Source organism: Sorex araneus, chromosome 3, assembly GCF_027595985.1.
Source record: "Sorex araneus isolate mSorAra2 chromosome 3, mSorAra2.pri, whole genome shotgun sequence".
In the NCBI taxonomy this organism is placed as follows: Eukaryota; Metazoa; Chordata; class Mammalia; order Eulipotyphla; family Soricidae; genus Sorex; species Sorex araneus.
The window spans coordinates 180728537-180748102 of NC_073304.1; the positions used below are offsets into that span (position 1 = coordinate 180728537).

Sequence of the window (19566 nt, forward strand, 5' to 3'; positions counted from 1 at the left end):
TGTTGGTTTATTTTGTTTTCATTTTTGGGACACACCCAGTAATGCTCAGGGCTTACTCTTGACTCCATGCTCATGGACCACTCCTGGAGGGGCTTAGCCACTAAAAGCACACACCTTTCAAAATTCCTGTTACTACTTTGCTGTATCTGCAATTAGTTTTCATCTTATATACTGATGATTCCATTCTATTCTATTATTTTAGAGACTATAATGCACAACAGTATCTCGGTACACATTATGTAATTAAAACTGAATTCTTATATAATTGGAATGGGAGAACCTAAGATTAGTTTTCCTAACTCTTTGTTACCTTTATATGTAGTTTTGTTTTAGAAAAAAAAAATATTTTTTATTTAAAAATAAAGGGAAATAAAGAAACTTTTATACCTAAAAGCATATTTTTCAACAAATGTGCCATTTCTCTAATTTCATAAATACGTACTTTAAAACTAGTGAAATATTTATGAAAATAAAAGATATTTGTGGTTCTAAAAGCATTAAACTTGCCCCACTGTATTACATATAAGAAATCTTTGATATTTTTCAGACTCCTGATGAACATTTTAGCAGTGATGCCCAACACAAGGAAAGGAATTGCGATCCACATTTTACCAGAAAATTATTAATCAAATTTTTTCTTCTTAACTCCACATACTGGAGTTACTACTGGATTCTAATGAAAGATTAGATGTACTTTTTGAGTATGCAGTAGCTGTAAGAATGATATGGAGGATATTCTTATACCTTCCATAAAGTTTTTATGTATATTATTATACTTTTGCAGTTGGCTTGCCATAAAACAAAGGTTATGCTCATTCGAGGGAAAAAAATGGGAGAACTGTTTTCTTCTTTGCCCGATCTACAATAACTCAAACTTTGGATCACGTTCAGATATTCACTTTAATCCCACAACACCAGATCCAAAGGAAAGAAACAAACCATAAGGATATATGGGCAAGAAAGCACATGTATATATAATAAACTCACCTAAAATTCATACCTAAATTTATATCAAAATATCAACATTTTTTACTTCCACAGGAAAAGGAAATATTGGAAGCTATAACTGGCATTAAAGAACATGTATAAATACGAAAGCTATTAAAACATGTAGAGAATTCCACTTGTTTAAAATAAAGAAAGTGGTAATCAAAGAGCAGCATGATACAGTCATTACAAAGTTTTTAGGGACACTAGAGAAGATAAGGGGGTAATCAATTTTACACCTATTATCAAATGCACTCAATGAGACACTTTTGAACTATTTAAAAATGATAGTGATCACTAAGAATGCTAATATAAGGAATATATGGGAAAAGAATCTATTTACTAAATTTCTTCCAAATAGTTAATCAAACTATTTTACAATAAATTTAGAAATGAGAGGTTCACTGTTTGACATTTTTAATTTCCATAAGAGAGACAGAACTTTGATTTAGTCTTCAGAACTGCTTTATGTTTTTTTTTAATAGAGTGACATTTTTCTGTAATAGAGAAAAGAAGAGCTCCCAAAACCCATATTTTCACTGGCTTTTAATCTCTATGAGTTTATGTTTACATAGGTTATGAAGTTAAAGATACAGGAGGTACTACTAGGAATCTTAAAGACCAGTATTTTTTTACTTTAGGGTAGGCATACATGAAAATTTCTATATTTAACTTATGTACATATTTATATTACATAAAACAGTAACAAAATTTAAAATATAATTTAACACAACAAAATGCCACTAAAGATAATTCAAATGTAAGGCAATATCTTCTCATATAATAAACTCAGCTAAGATTACTTTCATATCTTATGTTAATAAAATACTACCAAATTTATTTCAGTAATTTTTAATAATGAACTAAAGTCTGTTCAAATGTCTTGAAAATATGACCTTATAATATTCCATTTTCACAATCCAATACTATAATTCGAATATCTGAAATAAAAAATGTGAACTTAAATAGTATGGTAGGAAGATGATACACACTTCACAGTAGTATTTAATTCTTAACTGTTAAGAATTTTATATACGACATTACTTTTTATAATGCACCAGTCTCTAATGTAGTGTTATTGATTATAAATGCTCAGAAAATAGACCTCTGCAAAGATTCTACTGCTTTGAGCTTCCTACCAGCCTCTTTCCTGCTATAAAGTGCTAAGAAGTTCATGTAACATATTAGCACAGTCTTGAAACATTAATCTCAAGAACCTCCTGTCACAAATGCATGGCTATCTTATGTTTGTATCTTAGGTGATTATAAAGGGAGGGCTAAATCTAAGTTTCTGAAGTCAGAATTTTGACATGCAAGCAAACAAACAAACAAAACTACAAAGTATGGATCTATTATTTTAAACGAAAGAAATAAACTTCCAGTAGATGATACTATTTGCCAAAACTATGGGTAATAAGTATCTAGATAATAGGACAGTTTCAGCAAATCACAACATGTTAACTATTCTAGCTCTCCAAAATTCAAAATTAGTTTTTGTTGGGAGGAGTACATTAAGATCTGTTAGTAAACTGCTTTAGTCATTGGAACTTATAGTCAAATATTTAAATAATTATGGCCAAATGTCCATCTTTAAAAAAAAATGTTTGCAAAAATGCACCCTTCTTTTCATCAAGAAGTAGTGAGACACTGCGAAAGAAGATGGCCAGCTCTGCATCTCCTAGTTCCTGTCTTCACCTGGAGTCCTTTACCTTTGACTGACACCCTCTGTTCCTTATCAATAAATCAGTTTTGAGGTTAAACTCATCTCACTCTGAGCTCTATTCAAAGTGGTGGTGATGGTCTTCCAAAGTTCTCAAGAGAAGACAAGGAAAACGCACTATCACTCGAAACTGGTCCATTTTTGGATGGACAGCTTTGTTTAGGGTCCACAAAACCCAAGTCTACATCCTCGCTCGCTTTTAATTCGCTTCCCAGTCAAATAAAGACAGATGCGACAACCCAACAGTCCTAGTGCTGCTCACCTCTGCAAACGCCCTGGCGATCCTGCAAAAGCCTCCAGACACAGACATACATCCACACACACACACACATACACACACACATACACACACAGACACACATACACAGACACACACACACACACCCCTCACAACTGACCAAAAACTGACTGAGTTGTAGCTTTACTGGAATAACGCCTGCCCAGACGATCCAGCGAAAGCCTCTAGATACACACACACACACACACACACACACACACACACACACACAACTCACAACTGACCAAACTGAGTTGTAGCTTTACTGGAATATCATCTGCCCTGGCGATCCAGCAAAAGCCTACACACACACACACACACACACACACACACACACACACACACATACACACACACAGACAAACACACTCACAACTGACAAAACTGACTGAGCTGTTGCTTTACTGGAATAACGCCTGCCCCGACTAAATTTTCCGATCATCCTAACTTCATCGTCCGTGGTGCAAGGTCCAGGAGCAATGATCCTAGGACACTTGGTCCTCCTACCTAAGTGCTCCGAAGTTTGACAAAGCAGCCTGGCAGAGACTCGGTGGGGCCCTGCAGGAGAGCTCGGACACGGCCGCCGCTCGCGAGCCCGCTCTGCCGCCCGCACGCGCCCCTGAGCCCGCCGGAGCCTGTCAGGCGCGTCTCCCCAGCTCGCTCCTCACTGACGTCCCGCTCGGCGGCCGCCACTTTCCCTCAGGCTCCAGCCGCCGGATTCTGCGGCGGCCACTGGGCGCTCCCGGGGCTCCACGTGGGAGCGGGAAGCGGCGACGCTTGAAGCCGGGCGGGACAGACAGGGATGCGGCGGCTGAGTCGGCCACCGAGGCGGCTCCTGAGGCGGCCCCTGAGGCGGCTGCTGATGCGGCCCCGCGCTCGCCTCAGGGACCCCCGACGCTAGGTTAGGACGCGGCTGCAGGCGGACTCCGAGCTCCCCCGCGCCGCGACGCCACTTCCCCTAGTCGCGGGGCCCCCGTGGACCCCCGGCCCCGCGTCGGGTCCTCCCGGGCAAGCGACGCGCGCGGCGCCGCCTCAACTTTTCCCACCGAAGCCGCGCGGGGCCGCGAGGGCGGCGGGCGCGGGCGGGCGCGGGGCTTCGGCTCCGATCCGCGGTCGCTCCCGGGCTCCGGGCGTTTCTGGTGTTTCCCCGGAACATCACCGCGGCGCCGCGCCCGGGCCACCCGCGCCTCAGCCCGCGGCGGCGCTAGACGCGGCCGCCCGGCCCGGAACGGTCCCCACTCACCCGCCACGAGCTGGTCGCGTCCCCGGCGGCGCCCGCGCCTCAGCGCCCGTCGCGCCGGCCCAGCCGCTCCCTCCCGAGGCGGCGCAGGTGAGGCATCGTCTCCGCCCCGAGCTTTAATGGCACTTTGGCGGCTGCCGCCCGCCAGCGACGCTCCCGGTCCGAGTTGGCGGCGCGGGAGGGAGCGAGTGAGAGGGAGGGAGAGAGAGAGAGAGATAGAGAGAGAGAGAGGGAGGCGCGGCGCCTCCTCAGGCCGGAGTCGGGGCGCGCGGCTCCCTCCTCGCGCGCGCCTCCGCGCGCCCGCGCGCTGCTGCTGCCGGCCTGTCGGGCCAGACCGCGCGCCCGCGCCGCCGCTCACTGACTGACTGACAGACGGACCGGACCGCGCGCCCGCGCCTCTGTATGACAGACTGACTGACTGACGGGCCGTGTCTGCGCGCCCGCGCCTCTGTCTGACAGACTGACTGATTGACGGGCCGTGTCCGCGCGCCCGTGCCCGCGCCGCTGCCTGACTGACGCTCCGTGTCCGCGCGCCCGAGCCGCTGCCTCCAGGACGGACCGTGTCCGCGCGCGGCTGTCTGCCTGACTGACTGACCGGCGGAGCCCGCGCGCCCGCGCCGCCGCCCGCCTAACTGACCGACCATCCGCGTCCGCCCGGGCCGCCCGGCAGCGCACCTGCGGCGAGTGCCCACCCGCGCTTTAGGGCGCCCGGTGCCTCTCGGTTCGCGTCAGGGCTGTGGCGGCTCGGGCGCCGCGTTCCTCTGCCCCGCGGTCCCTCGCGTCCCTCCCCCGGGAACGGGGGCGCTCCTCGAAGGCGGCCGCCCCCCTCAGACTGTCCCCGATCCCTGGCGCGTCTCCCACAAGGACGCCCCGGCCCGGAGACGAGTCTCAGGCCTCTGAGGAGACCCCCGGGAGCGCCTTGCCCGGAGCCACAGCCCGGCGCCCCCCAGGTACCCGCACCGGCGCTCCGACCGCGGGTCTGACTCCCTGGGAGGTGGGTGTCATGGGCCACTTCGCCGCTCCCCGGGTTCGACCCTAGCACCCGCCCCTTTGCTCCCTGACAGACTCAGAAGGACTTGAATCACCTCCTAAAATGGACCCCAATAGTCAATGACCAAGAGTTCAGAGAGAGCTTGTGTACGTGCGTGCATGTGTGTGCGTGATGTGTGTGCTCGTGCGCACATGTGCGTGTGTGCACATGTTGAGTAACGTGTGCCCGCGAGCGGGTGTGTGAGAGAGAGCATGTTGAATATACATGTGCGTACACGCGCGTGCAGAATACGTGTTGCATTGTTGTGCATATATGTGCATGTGTGAGTGTGCGTGCGTGTGGGTGGGTGTGCGTTGGTGTGCTTAGTGGGTGTGGATGCGTGCCGTGTGTGTGTGTCTTGTGTGTCTGCGCGCTGTGAGTGTGCAACAAGTATTCACCTCTGAACATCTGCCCTAATTGGGCACGTTCAGCCTTGTGGGGGGGGTCTGGAGGATGAGTTCCGTTCTCTTTGTCCTCACTTCTCTGCCGCCCGTGAATCGCTCCTTTTTGGCATTTGTGTCATTAGCTCCTACATTTGACGTATTTTCTCTCAAATCGCCTTGTTTCAGAAAGGATTAACTTGGCGGATAGAAATTTATTTCATTAAAAATTAATAAAAGTACGTCAGTCAAATCAAGGCTCAGAATAAGGTGACAGTTGGAGAGTTAAGAGTAAACCAGGGAGGAGGTTCAGAGAGAAGATTCATTTGCATTATGTTAAAAATGGTCCTCAGTTTTCTTCTAAGCCAGTGCAAAGGAGGAAACAGCCACATGATTCCTGGTACTCTGACATGATGAAGGTGAACTGGAAATTGGCATTTAATGATAGCAACGGGATGACTCTGTGTGTGTGTGTGTGTGTGTGTATGTGTGTGTGATGATATAGATGAATTACATCCTACTCCTTGTTTGATTAAGAAAACCCTCATTAAGAGTAGCACTGTCATCGCTTGCTCATCTATTTGCTTGAGCGGGCACCAGTAACATCTCCATTGTGAGACTTGTTACTGTTTTTGGCATATTAAATATGCCACGGGATAGCTTGCCAGGCTCTGCCGTGCAGGCAGGATACTCTCGGTAACTTGCCCGGCTCTCTGAGAGGGACAAAGGAATCAAACCCGGTTCAGCAGTGTGCAAGACAAATACCCTAACCACTGTGCTATCGCTTCAGAACACTAAGAGAGTAAGACTATCAAAAAAGTTGGGCACTAACATCTTTCCCAAAGAGTAGTTGATGTATTGGCGCATTTCCCATAGAAGTTGTAGGTAATTTGGAGAGAAAAATGTTGAATCTGCCTAATTAATATATGTGTATATAGATATATGTATACACAGCATGTGTCTTAACATTTTTCTGAAAAAAAGCCTAGGATTTTTCCATTACAAAGTACATTTTTGTGCTATCTTTTAAAAATTATTTTCTTTGTAAGCAAGGGGGTTCTATCTGGTGCATGATGTATGGCCTTATTATGCCCTCTGGGCTCAAGTATAAACAATTCAACATCAGAAGTTGGAAAGGGGGCGGGGAATGCATAAAGAAGTAGAAATATTTTCTTATAGGAGCTCTGCCAAGAAGAAACAAGCTTACTCATGTTTTCAGAGCACTCATCAAGTCCTTTTATATGCATCATAACTATTTTTAATTCTTATTTTAAAATGAAATTTTAAAATATTGTCATGACTTAGAATTATCTGAGGCATACAAGTATTCATGCCCCATTATAAAATCCCAATGAAAATTACTTTCAAAAGGTCATTCCTAAAAGATGACTTGTTCCTCTCACTTTCACAATCTCAGTGATATACTTGAGTTAATTAACTCATTATCTTCTCTGGTAAAATATAATTTGAATATTAAATTAAATAAAAATATTCTTTGTTGGGCTGGAGAGAGTACAAAGGGTAAGGTGCTTATTTTAAACACCACCAGCCTTTGTTCAATCTCCAGGATCCCATATGGTTCCAGAGTCCTGCCAGGAGTGATCCCTGAGCAGAGAGCCAGGTTTATGCCCTGAACAATGCTAGTTTGGCACCCCAGTTGTTCACTATAAGCAGATCAGGTGGTTTAGTAGGTCATTTTCTCATGCTGTAGTTATATCACCTCAAATTATCTGTCCTATGGCTTATCTGGTCCTATTGCCTAACCACCTTTGTGTAAATGCCTCCATCTCTTTACATGCCAGGCCCCAGTGGGCAATGGAGCAGATGCAGTTCATCTGTAGCAGTTGAGTTCCCTCTAAGTTCTTGTCTTGTATTTTATATTTCTCCACTAAATCATGCACTTCTCCACCCCACCCACCACCACCACCACCATTTAACACACAGGAGGTTCTGGGTTTTAATTAAAGTTATAACTGTTATATCCCCCACAACTCAACAATAAATTGAACAGAAACAGGATCTACTCCATTGAAATTAAGTTCAGTCCTTCTTGGATCCCTTCCTTTGCTTATTGGAAATACTTCCAGCATTTGATTTATGATGTTTGTTTAAGAGAATAGTAAGTGCTTAAGATAGAATTTTTTAAGAAACAAAATTTTGTGGACTGGGAGAGATAGTACAATGGGTACAGTGCTTGCCTTGCATGCTAAACCAGCTAACCCTGGTTCAATACTCTATGTCCCTTATAATCCCCTGAGCACTGCCAGGAGTAATTCTTAAGTGCAAAGATAGGAATAAGCCCTGAGCACCAATGTGGCCCAAACGCAATAAATAAATAAAAGTTGTGTTTATATACACTGGTGTACCCTATACATAAAAATAGAAGATGAAGATCCCAAAGTAAACTTTTACTTTAACTAGACAGCATATGATGATTTTAATTTTATTTTGGGTTTTTTTAGAACATCGGTCTTAATACTGATATCACAGCTGTTTGGTGAAAGCAGAAATAAACATATCTTGATCAGACTTGGAAAATAAACTGACTTAATTAATTTAACAGCTGCTTCAGTAGCCAACACTAAAGAACATAGCCTGCTTTGTGGATGCCTTGACAACATCTGCAGCCAAAATTGTTAAGAGGTATAAGAGTGGAGCTCTAGTTCAGCTGTTTGGGTGCTCATAAGTGCCACTTTTGCCTCCATGTACTGCAGACCTGATGATAGTCAAGTGGTTCTCAGTCTCATTCCACATAATCCTTATCTGACAAAAATTCTCTTCTTTTGGAAACAACAACAACAACAAACCCTGATGGTTAATTATTTTAGTTATTAGTTATTTTAGAAAAATAAGAATAGAAGTTGACATTTTATCAATTCGAAATTTTATCTCAGTTTTCATTCACTTTCTTCCTTTGGATAAATGGATAATTAAGTGCTACCTTTAATATTTATTAAGGATACCTACAGATTTTAGTACACTTTTATTGAAGTTTAACTACCATTTTTTAATTCCCCAAACTCTCAGATAAAGATGTTTCTGTGGGAAAAATAAAAAAGGGAAAAAATTAGGATTCATGTATTCATGACCAGTTATGTTTCCAAATAGTCTGTTTGCACACAAATCTTCTCGGATTGGGATAGGAACCTCTAATGGCTTCTTAAAATCTGTCAAAGCATTGTTTCATTTTAAAGGATTTTCATGTCTATTGAATCTTGATCAATTCTCATCTCTTCTCTGTCTCTCAAGTAGATTAATTTGACCTTTCTTTGACTTTTTCTGCTAAATAAGAATAATCTTCCTTCAAAAAATTTTTCTATGAATTACTGTATTCATCTTTTTTTTTCTTGTCCTTTCCGGTCTCATTTGTATCTTTAAAAAATTGTTTATGATACAAGATAAGAATTTTTTGAGCCTGTATAGAAATCAACTGTATGCTTCCTGTGGACCAGGACTGAGTTTCCTCTAAAACCAAGTGAAATTTTGCTTTTAAAAGCTCTGTTGCTTTAGTAGGGTACCTGTAGGAACTCTCCCCTGGGTGGCCAAGATTGACTCCATTCAACTGAAGCAGAGGATTTCCACTACCTTTTCTTGTTCACTTTCTTTTAAGCCTGTAGGTAGCTATCTTGAACAGCAGATGGCACTGATGTTCTAATAAGGATGCCATTTAGGCCCTGTCCTGGGGATTTCCCCCTAATTTTAGAGAACCCCTAAAGTGTATTTGAGATTATAAGGATTGTATGCAGTTTAAGGTACAATATATAGTAAACATATTGGCAAGTTTCAAAGTGTCAAAATGTTTAATATATGATATTTCATTTATAAGCAAAGAGAGGCCCACTAACTTTTGCTGAGAGTCAACTATCCACTAAGCATTAAAACATATATACTTGATTAACTGATCCATTTCAGAATAGTTGCCTAGCAGGAACTCCAACTAAAGTCTCTGCTTTCACTGGATATCCTTAACCAGTTCCCTAAAGCAATTCCTATATTTTAATGAATATCTATCATATCACCACAAAAGTTGTGGACTCTTAGATCCCTGTTGATACTAAACCAAAAAATATGAATTTGTGATACTAGATACAATGAAAATATCTTATTTGTGTTAATCCAATTAAAAGAAATGATTTTAGCATAAGTGCAGAATAAGATCAAATGCTGCATTACACCTAGTGGCAATTTTCGGCATTACTATGTTCTCTTGGGCATATTTTCCACTCAGTATTTCAAGCAAATATTCTTAGTCTCTACACTGTACAGAGATAAATGAAATTATTTATTTTTATAGTTTTGTGGTGCTGAAGATTGATCATAGGACCTCACACATATAAGCAAGCTCTTCAATTGTTGAGCTTTATCCCCAGACCTATAGATGGATTTAAATATAAGGCTTTAACAAAACAATTTTTATGCATCTTAAAAATTATTTATTATATATTCTTGTGCTAATTTTTGACTAAATAGTATTTTGTTCAACATACTTATTATCACATAGTAGTCCACAATCTTGAAAGAAAATACAGTTTAACACGTGCTCAGGAGCTTTTGTTTTATAATTTTTTTCAGAAGAAATTATATTTTGATGTTTCTAGTTTATTTGGTGTCATTACTTATATATGTTTATTTCTTTTTATAAATTAAAAATGATCTTTTCTTGTTGACATGCAGGATTATGGCAATGGGGCATTGATCTTTCTATCTGATTCATCACCACCCATCACTGCTAATTGGGAGCAATGAAGAGTCAGGACTCAAATGACAATTCTCCGGAAGACTAAGACCCCACTCAGAGAGCTCTTTTGGAGCAGCCCCACTGGCTTTGCTTGCTGACAATGGTAAAAACTTACTGTGAGTCTATTGGATACTAAGATATCTTTTATCCATTTTGCAGCTACAAATGCAATGCTGGTATTTTATACTCAAACAGCACTTTTCCTATAAGAACTCTCCAGTCCATTGAATATGGTAGCACAAATTAGTTGAGCTACATGGTATCACTTAAATACATTTTCATTATTCCTGTGCCACGTCATTTCCATGTGTATATAAGCATTATATGCATAGAAAAACATACATTATGAACTGCTATCCATGTAAGTAGTGAAGGCTATATTCCTAATTACATGAAAATAGAAGACCATGGATGCTGATGTACACCAGTATGCAATTTTAATGTCAAACATTAGTTGATAGGTAATCTTTAGCTCATCAGGTACTGGCAGTATTATTGAAGTGAAAATAAAGGAGTTCGTGTTGGACAATCCCATAGAAAACCAAGAGGCTGGACTGGATAGTATCATGTCAGCTTAGGGGTTTGTGCTAGATGATATTTGCTAATGAGGTAGCAGATACTGATAAGAACCCAGCAGCAGAAATCAGATTAAACTGCACCAAAAACAATATGAGACAGAAAAAGTTGACAGCAAGGCTTTAAAAAATGACAGCACTGTGTGTTCTCAGATCCCGGTGAGCCTCGGGACAATGATGCCAATTGTGACAAGCCCCAAAGGGGGAAAGTGTGTCTGTTTTACAGTGGAAAAAAAAATCACAATTAGGGTGTAATGAGCTAATACTATTAATGAACACTGCATCTTTGACTAGAAATTTTAACATTTTAATAGAAATATTACTAAACCAAAGCTTTTTAGCATTAAGTGAATAATGAGGGGCATATTCAAGTGATTCAGCAGAGTCATGGAGTCCTAATCTGAAGCATTGAGAATTTTTGGCTTATTTCCACTACCAGAACATCCTTTCTTCTTACTAGGTCTATTTGCCTGCTCCACACTCTCTTGGTATAGCAGAGGGCAGACACAACACTCTTCAGCTGTGAGTAAACTATAGCCAGCCCATCTCTCCACACCTAAAAGAGGTTTGGAGAGATACCTGTGTCCTCCATTTCTTCTTCTTGACCTCTATTTCCTATCTACTCAGTTAGAATTCTAAGTTTGATGATTCTTATAGACTGTCGGGTGTGTTATTACAAGTATTATTCTGATTTGTTTTCAACTGTGTTACTTCTAAATGAAAATATGTTCCATATGAGTGGCTAGGAAATATATTTTTTATTTTAAATTATTTCAGTACTGAGTAAAACATGTTTGAGCTTCACATTTCATTAACTCTTGACAGCAAATTGTGTCCACAGTACTTTTTAAATAAAATCACAGGAACCATTTGAAATGTTGAAAAATGTTAATATGCCAAACAAATTAAGAAGCATTCTTTTTGATGTCTCTGTTAAACTTTCTAGATAATAATAATATGTTTCAAGATAATCTATAAATTTTAAATTAAAATATGTTGGTAGATCAATGAAATCTGGATAAAAATCTGTGTTGAGGTTCCTAATCACGCATTCATGATTTTTTATTGTTTAGGTGACACGTTTACGATAGTGTTCATATTTATTCTTTCAACGTACAGTTACTACACCTCTACCAACACCAAAATTCCAGGGCCTCTTTACCACTGTCCTTATGTCACTTCCACTCCATCTCTCCACTAGGTCCAACTCTTACCACTTGGTGACCTCAGTTCTTTTATAACAGTCCAGGGCCTTGTATATCCTTGATATCAACCCCTTATCAGATAGGTATTGGGTACATATCCTTTCCCATTCTGTAGATTGTCTTTGTATTTTGGTCACTGTTTCTTTTTAGGTGCAGAAGCTTCTTAGTTTAAGATAGTTTTCACTTGCTTGGCCAGTGATGTGTCATCTTTGAAGATACCTTTAGCTTCAATGTTGTGGAGGGTTTTGCCAACCTTGTCTTCCATGTACCTGATGGATCTGGTCTGATGTTGAGATATTTAATCCACTTTGACCTGACTTTTGTACATGGTGTTAGGTAGAGATCTGAGCCGATTATTTTTTGCATGTAGGTGTTTCAGTTTGCCAGCATCATTTGTTAAAGAGGCTTTCCTTGCTCCACTTCACATTTCTTGCTCCCTTATCAAAGATTAGATCATCATATATTTGGAGGTGAGCACTGGTTGAACTCTACAAGAAGAAAATATCCAACCCCATCAGAAAATGGGGGGAGGAAATGAACAGATCTTTTCTCAAAGAAGAAATCAGAATGGCTAAAAGACACATGAGAAAATGCTCTACATCACTAATCATCAGGGAGATGTAAATCAAAACAACGAGATAGCATTTCAGACCACAAAGACTGGCCCACATCCAAAAGAACAAAAGCAACTGGTATTGGCACAGATGTGGGGAGAAAGGGACTCTCCTTCACTGCTGGTAGGAATGCAAACTGGTTCAACCCTTTTGGAAAACAATATGGACGATTCTCAAAAAATAAGAAATTGAGCTCCCATATAACCCAACAAATACCACTCCCGGGAATATGTCTCAGGCAAAAAGGTATAGGAGAAATGGCATCTGCTTTGTACGTTCTTTGCAGCACTGTTTACAATAGCCAAAATCTGGAAAAAACTTGAGTGCCCCAAAACAGACTACTGGTTAAAGAAACTTTGTAACATCTACACAATGGATTACTATGAAGCTGTTAGAAAAGTTGAAGTCATGAAATTTGCATATAAGTGGATCAACATGGAAAGAATCATGTTAAGTAAAATGAGTCAGAAAGAGAGAGAGACAGACATAAAAGATTGTTCTCATCTGTGAAATATAAAGTAACAGAATGGGAGACTAACACCCAAGAACAGTAGATATAAGGAGCAGGAGGTCTATTTCCATGGCTTGGAAGCCGGTCTCACATGCTGGGGGAAAAGGCAGCTCAGATAGAGAAGGGAACACCAAGTAAAGGATGTTGGGAGGACCCATTCAGGTTGAAAGATGCGTGCCGAAAATAGACTATAGACCGAATATGAAGGCCACTCAATACCTCTATTGCAAACTACAACACCCAAAAGGAGAGAGAACAAAAGGGAATGTCCTGCCTCAGAATCAGGTGGAGAGGTGGGGGATGGGGTGGGGATGGTGGGAGGGATACTGGGATCATTGATGGAGGATAATGGGCACTGGTGGAGGGATGGGTAAACGATCATTGTATGACTGAAATGCAAACACGAAAGTTCGTAAGTTTGTAACTGTACCCCATGGTGATTCACTAATAAAAAAAATAAATTTAAGTTCAGGGCTTTATATTCATTGAGTACTATTTATTCCATTGCTTTGTTTCTTTAGATATTACACAAGTAGAATCTTCAGCACTTGTCCTTGTCTTTCTTTATTTTGTTCAATATGACACCGTCTAGTTTTATTCAGCTAATTGGAAAAAGCAAAGCTTTGTTGGGTTGTTTATTTTTTTAGCTGAGTACTGTTATGCTGTAAATATATATCATATATTTTTTTTGTCTGTTCATCTGTCCTTGAACAATTATGTTGTTTCCAGTTCTTGGCTCTTTTGAATAACATTGTAATAAACATCAGGGTATAAATCTTTTTGAATTCATATTTGTGTTCTTGAGGTAGAAGTAAAGGAATGAAATTTCTGGATCATGTATATCCATGCTTAACTCTTTGAGTGCCCTTGTACTATTCTCCATAGAGACTAACACAGACCACATTCCTGCCTAAAATATCTGTATCTCATACAAAAATGGGGAATAAAACTGAAGTTTTGATTTTAAGAAAAGCGAATTATTTAGCTATGAAATATTTCTAATATTTATGTTTCTTAATAGTTGACAGCTTAAAAATAGCGAGATAGGTGATTTTAAATGTTGCAAAAATTATACACAAGTACATATTTATTCCTTCTGTTTCCTAAATGAGGATTTATTTTCCTTATAGTAAACTATATTCACTGGAGAGATCTATAGACAAGGAGTTGGATCACATATTTAACTCCTGCCTCTGTTTAAGGAACTATTTGTGGTGCTGGAAACCAAACTGGGGTTGGTTCAATGCAAGGCAAGTAATTAATCTCTGTATATTTCCTTGGCTCTAATAGCCTTACTTTTTGTTTTTTTTTAATTTTTTAAATTTTATTGAATCACCGTGAGATAGTTACAAGCTTTCATGTTTGGGTTACAATCTCACAATGATCAAACACCCATCCCTCCACCAGTGCACATTCCCCACCACCAATATCCCAGGTATACCCCCCTTTTCCCACCCTCCCCCTGCCTCTAAGGCAGACAATATTCCCCATACTCTCTCTCTACTTTTCGGCATTATAGCTTGCAACACAGACACTGAGAGGTCGTCATGTTTGGTCCATTATCTACTTTCTGCATGCATCTCCCATCCCAACTGATTCCTCCAGCCATGATTTTCTTAGGGATCCCTTCTCTATTCCATCTGCCTTCTCCCCTCCACTCATGAAGCAGTCTTCCAGCTATGGGGCAATCCCCCTGGCCCTTGTATCTACCGTCCTTTGGTGTCAGCCTCATGTGATGCTACCGCACACTCCACAAATGAGTGCAGTCCCTCTATGTCTGTCCCTCTCTTTCTGACTCATTTCACTTAGCATGATACTCTCCATGTTTATCCATTTATAAGCAAATTTCATGACTTCATCTCTCCTAACAGTTGCATAGTATTCCATTGTGTAGATGTACCAAAGTTTCTTCAACCAGTCATCTGTTTTAGGGCACTCGGGTTGTTTCCATATTTTGGCTATTGTGAGCAGTGCTGCAATGAATATGTAAGTACAGATGTCATTTCTACTGTGCTCTTTTGAATCCTCTGGATATATTCCCAGAAGTGGTATTGCAGGGTCATATGGAAGCTCAATTTCTAGTTTTTGAAGGACTGTCCCTATTGTTTTCCAGAAAGGCTGGACCAGTCGGCATTCCCACTAACAGTGAAGGAGCGTCCCTTTTTCCCCACATCCAGGCCAGCATTGGTTGCTTTTGTTCTTTTGAATGTGTGCCAGTCTCTGTGGTGTGAGATGATATCTCATTGTTGTTTTGACTTGCATCTCCCTGATGACTAGTGATGTGGAGCATTTTTTCATGTGCCTTTTGGCCACTTGTATTCCTTTGTTGAGGAAACTTCTGTTCATTTCTTCTCCCCATTTTTTGATGGGGTTGGAGTTTTTTTCTTATATATGGCCACTTAACCTTTGGCAAAGGAGCAAGAAATGCAAAGTGGAACAAGGAAAGCCTCTTCAACAAGTGGTACTGGGAAAACTGATAGCTACCTGCAAAAAAATGAACTCTGATCTCTGTCTAATGTCAGGCACAAAAGTCAGATCAAAGTGCATTAAAGACCTCAATATCAGACATGAATCTATAAGGTTCATAGAAGAAAATGTAAGCAGAACTCTCCATGACATTGAAGCTAAAAGCATCTTTAAGGACGAAACAGCATTGACCATGCAAGTGGAAGCAAACTTAAATAAATGGGACTACATCAAACTAAGAAGCTTCTGCACTTCAAGAGAAACAGTGACCAAAATACAGAAAGAGCCCACAGAATGGGATAGAATATTTACCCAATACCCATCTGATAAGGGACTAATATCCAGGATATACAAGATACTAATAGCCTTATTTTTAAATAAACTGTTAGAACATGCATTATCCTTTTACTTATAGGATCTCAGATTTGGAGATTTTTGTACACTTCTATTTGATAAGGTGTATGTAGCACTAAATTTAGTTATCTTTATTTAGTATTTTAATAATATTATCATTCATCCATTTTAGCTAAAGATTTTATTATTGCTTATGTGACAGGAGAATCTAGGGAAGTATACCTTCTCAGCTCTCAAGGACCTTAGTTCAGACTCATAAGTGCTATTTCCAGAGTGTTTTTTGAAGAAGATAATCCCAGGATGAAAGACTTGGAGAACACCTTTCTGAATTAAAAGCAGCAGTCACCAAAGAATGTATTTTCACTGGCTAGAGAAATGAATAGAGTAACTGGCCATATGTGGATAAGAACTATTAAATAAAAAAGGAGTCACTATATAACTATTTTTCTATATTAATCCACAACCTGTATATCTGTATAGATACTTGACTGTACACACTTATATCACTATCAGTATTTTCCTGTCTTATGAAGAAAGAAACTACTTATCTTGTAGTAAAAGGTAATTGCCTAGATCACCTTTGATCCCAGGGTTTAGAGACAAGAAGGAGAGAGAAGGAAAGAAAACAGGGCTTGAGGAGGAAAGAAGAGAATGGGAAGTACTGGATGAACAGGAATCAGGGTTTCAGTTATACGGGTTATATGGGTGAGTGGTAGAGCCACATATATAAAACACAGACTCAACAAGACTGATAACATACATCTAAGCTGCAACCACTGAAACTCTGTAATGTGCCTGTCAAGTTGACAGGTGGAAATAGGGTGAAGGTTGTATTTGGGCAGGGAATTTGGAAACACTGGTGGAGGGAAGTTGACACTGGTGGTAGATTGCTGCTGAAATGTTATATGCCTAAAACCCTACAATTAATAACTTTGTAAATCACATTTCTTTAGTAAAAAATAATAAAAAGAAAAAATATTTACTTTTTAAAGATTTTTAAATTTTAGTCAGTGTTTCTATTAGTATTGCTGTTGTTTTAACAAAGAAGATTAGATCTTAGAAATTCAATAGCTGATGCCTAATCCACATATAATATATGTATAAATGTTTTTACATACAGTTAATACATTTTAGTAATGATTTGTTCTTATAAAAATACATTAGAGTTCTTGCTTAGCACGTGAATCAGTTTATAACAACACAATATTATCTATCCTCACTGAAGATAATCTAGGCAATTTTAGTGCTTATAGAATAAATGAAAGACATAGGCATTTTTTTTCTTATTTAAGATTACTCCTAATTAAAGTGATTTTCCTTGAATAAGTTCCAGCTAAGGTTACGTATACTTGGGTTGGAGGGCTAATACATAAGATTAAGATCCTGGATTTGCATGCAGTCTACCTGTGATCCCTGAGGTTAGAGCCTGGAATAAGACCTGAGCACAGCTGGATGTGGCATTTCCCACCCCCACAACCCCCACTCAAAAGAAGAAAGAATTTGGCTACACCAAACACCTTTTTTAAAAAATATTTGTATTGAATTTTTTGTTTTTTAATGAATCACCATGAGGTACAGTTACAGACCTACAAACTTTCATGCTTACGTTTCAGTCACACAATGATTGAGTACCCATCCCTCCACCAGTGCCCATTCTCCACCACCAATGTTCCCAGTATCCCTCCCGTCCTCTCATCCCGCCACCCCCACCTCTGTGTCAGGCACATTTCCTTTTACTCTCTCTCTCTCTTTTAGGGTGTTGTGGTCTGCAATGCAAGTATTGAATGGCCAACATGTTTGGTCTATAATTTACTTTCAGCACGCATCTCCCATCCCGAGCAGGCCCTCTAAACACCCTTTACTTGGTTGTCCCTTCTTTATTTGAGCTACCTTTTTCCCCAGCATGTGAGGCCAGCTTCCAAGCTTTGAAGAAAACCTCCTGGTCCTTATATCTACTATTCTTGGGTGTTAATCTCCCATTCTGTTACTTTATATTCCACAAATGAGTGCAATCTTTCTATGTCTATCCCTTTCTTTCTCATTTCACTTAACATGATACTTTCCATGTTGATCCACTATATGTAAATGTCATGACCCATCTTTTCTAACAGCTGCATAGTATTCCATTGTGTACCAAAGTTTCTTTAACCAGTCATCTTTTTGGGGGCACTACAGTTTTTTCCAGATTTTGGCTATTGTAAACAGTGCAGCAATGAGCACACAAATGCAGATGTCATTTCTACTATCCTTTTTTGCATCTCCGGGATATATTCCCAGAAGAGGTGTTGCTGGGTCAAATGGAAGCTCAATTTCTCATTTTGTGAGAAATGTGCATACTGTTTTCCAAAAGGGCTAAACAAGTTAGCATTCCCACCAGCAGTAAAGGAGAGTCCCTTTCTCCCCACATCCACACCCAAACTGGTTGCTTTTGTTCTTTTGGATGTGGGCTGGTCTCAGTGGTGTGAGATGATATCCCATTGTTGTTTTCATCTGCATCTCCCGAAGATTAGTGGTGAAGAACATTTTTTCATGTGCCTTTTTGGCTATAGGGATTAGCATTATCCTCAATGGGGAAAAAACTAAGAACCTTTCCTCTAAGATCACGGACCAGACAAGCTTGCCCACTCTCACCACGTCTGCTCAATATAGTACTGGAAGTACTTGCGATAGCGGTTAGGCAAGAAAAAGATATTAAGGGCATCCAGATAGGAAAGGAAGAAATCAAGCTCTCACTATTTGCAGATGATATGATACTATTTTTAGAGAACCCTAAGGCCTCTACTAAGAAGCTCCTAGAAACAATAGACTTGTATAGGGAAGTCACAGGCTATAAAATCAATACCCCAAAGTCCATGGCTTTCCTATATGCAAATAATAAGAGAGAAGAAAGTGACATGGAAAAAGCAATCCCATTCACGATCATACCTCAGAAAATCAAGTACCTCGGAATCAGCTTAACTAAGGAGGTAAAGGACCTGTACAAAGAAAATTACAAAACGGTACTTCATGAAATAAAAGAAGACACAAGGAAATGAAAACATATCCCCTGCTCATGCGTTGGGAGAACTAACATTGTCAAAACGGCAATTCTCCCCAAAGCATTATGCAGATTCAATGGGATCCCTATAATGATACCCATGAAATTCTTCAAAGAAATAGATCAAACACTCCTGAAATTCATATGGAAGAACAAACGCCCACAAATAGCTAAAGCAATTCTTGGGAAAAAGAAAATGGGAGGCATCACATTCCCCAACCTCAAACTCTACTACAAAGTGGTAATAATTAAAACAGCATGGTACTGGAACAAAAGTAGAGCAAAGGTAAGGAATATCCTTACACACACCCTCAAATATATGATCATCTAATCTTTGATAAGGAAGCAAGAAATGTGAAATGGAGCAAGGAAAGTCTCTTTAACAAATGGTGCTAGCAACGCTAGACAGCTACATGCAAAAAAAAATGGGCT

At 40.3% G+C, this 19566-nt stretch overlaps 1 protein-coding gene across 4 annotated transcripts in view; it reads right to left on the reverse strand.

The window, feature by feature from the left end:
- Positions 1-4392, reverse strand: part of CNTN5 (contactin 5) — an 832499-nt gene extending 828107 nt beyond the window's left edge. For 2 of the 4 annotated variants that reach the window (XM_055129785.1, XM_055129784.1), the window contains exon 1: positions 4228-4392. The gene's annotated coding sequence lies outside the window, so the exon portion shown is untranslated. Of the gene's footprint in view, positions 1-3491; positions 3609-4227 lie in introns of those variants that run through there. The other 2 variants (XM_055129781.1, XM_055129783.1) reach the window with 2 other exon arrangements.
- Between the last annotated feature and the right edge of the window lie 15174 nt (positions 4393-19566).